This window comes from Propithecus coquereli, unplaced genomic scaffold, assembly GCF_000956105.1.
Source record: "Propithecus coquereli isolate 6110/MARCELLA unplaced genomic scaffold, Pcoq_1.0 Scaffold215, whole genome shotgun sequence".
In the NCBI taxonomy this organism is placed as follows: Eukaryota; Metazoa; Chordata; class Mammalia; order Primates; family Indriidae; genus Propithecus; species Propithecus coquereli.
Window position 1 is genome coordinate 3,022,258 of NW_012146634.1, and position 1,908 is coordinate 3,024,165.

Consider the following 1,908-nt stretch of genomic DNA (forward strand, 5'->3'; position numbering starts at 1 on the left):
ATTCTATTTACAAATAATTAAATACTTTGGAACAAATCTAACCTAGGAAGTGAAAGACTTGTACACCTAAAATTATAAAACATTGGTGAAAAAAAATTAAAGACTTAAATAAATATAAAGTCATTATATATTCATGGACAGGAAGACTTAACATTGTTAAGATGTCAGTACTACCCAAAGCAATACCCAGGTCCAATTCAATCTCTATCAAAATTCCAATAGCATTTTTTATAGAAATGAAAAAGCCAATACTCATATGGAGTGGCAAAGAGTCCCAAAGGCTAAAACAATCTTGGAAAATAAGGATAAAGTTGGAGGACTCAGTTTCCAACTTTGAAACTCACTGCAAAGGTAGTAATTAAAACACTATACTATTGGTATAAGGACAGACATATAGACTAATGGAATAGAATAGAGCCCGGAAATAAACTCTCACATATGTGGTCAACTGATTTTTGACAGGAGTGCCAAGACCAGTCAAAGGGTCAATAGGACAGTTTTTTCAGCAAATAGTGCTAGGAAAACTGTAAAAGAATGAAGTTGGACCCTTAATTTCTTAGACCCTTAATTTCTTTGCTATAAAGGAATATCGGAGCCTGGGTAATATATAAACAAGAGAGTTTTATTTGGCTTACAGTTCTACAGATGTACAAGAAGCATGGTGCCAGCAGCTGCTTCTGGTGAGGGTTACTTGTACTCATGGCAGTAACCCTTCTGGTGAGGGTTACTTGTACTCATGGCAGAAGGTGAAGGGAAGCCAGCATATCACATGTGAGAAAGGAAGGAAGAGAGAAGGGAGGGAGATGTTAGGCTTTTTTTAAAAAACAAAATGAAACAATAAGGTTTCTCAGGAACTAATAGACTGAAAACTCACTCATTACCGTGAGGATGGCATCAAGCCATTCATGAGGGACCTGCTCCAATGACCCAAATACCTCCTATCAGGTCCCACATCCAACACTGGGGATCAAATTTCAACATGACATTTGGAGGGGATAAATATCCAAAATATATCATTTACCTTATGCCATATAAAAAATTGACTCAAAATGGGTTAAAGACCTAAACTTAAGAGCTAAAACTATAAAACTCTAGAAGAAAACACTGGAGAAATCTTCATGACATTAACTTTGGCAGCTCCTTTGTGAATATGACACCAAAAACATGGGTAATAAAAGAAAAAATAAATTGGACTTCATCAAAATTATGAACTGTTATGTATCAAAGGACACCATCAAGAAAGTGGAAAGACAAGCTACAGAGTGGATGGAAATATTTGCAGATCATATATCTGAGAAGAGATTAATGTCTAGAATACATGATCAGCTCCCACAACTCAACAACAAAACACCCCAATTAGAAAATGGGCAAAGGACTTGAATAGACCTTTCTCCAATTATGATATATAAATGGCCAATAAGCACATGAAAAGAATGCTACAAAGAGTCATAAGCACAGATAAGGTTTTGTTGTCTTAAATTGGATTAACTTATTAATCATTATTTTTATATGGGCAGTCATTCATGAATAATCAATTACTGTGTACTAAGTAAAATTTTGTTGATAGTTTACATGATTTTTAAAATAATTTCATTTCTCTTTTTTTAAGCTGGTCAATTGGTGCATACTTTGAGTGTATCCATAAAGATAGTTCTATGAGTTATTTATTGAATTCTGTTGAAATCTTAAATTAATGAATATCTGTTTGAAATTTCTCATTCATGAGGCCTCTTAAGTTTTTGTTAAGTATGGCTTTAAGGAGCATGAAAAGATCATGTGAACTGACTGCTTACCTGACTAAATCGTGTAGCATATTCTTTAAGAGAATGGATTTTAGAGCCAAACTAACTGGATTTGAATTTCCTTCCACCTCTTACTAGCTCTATAATCTAGGACATGTTACTTAAT

The 1,908-nt window shown here is 34.0% G+C and overlaps 1 protein-coding gene across 1 annotated transcript in view; it reads left to right on the forward strand.

The window, feature by feature from the left end:
- SYCP1 (synaptonemal complex protein 1) overlaps nucleotides 1-1,908 on the forward strand; it is a 281,813-nt gene that overhangs the window by 278,041 nt on the left and 1,864 nt on the right. The window lies entirely within an intron of this gene.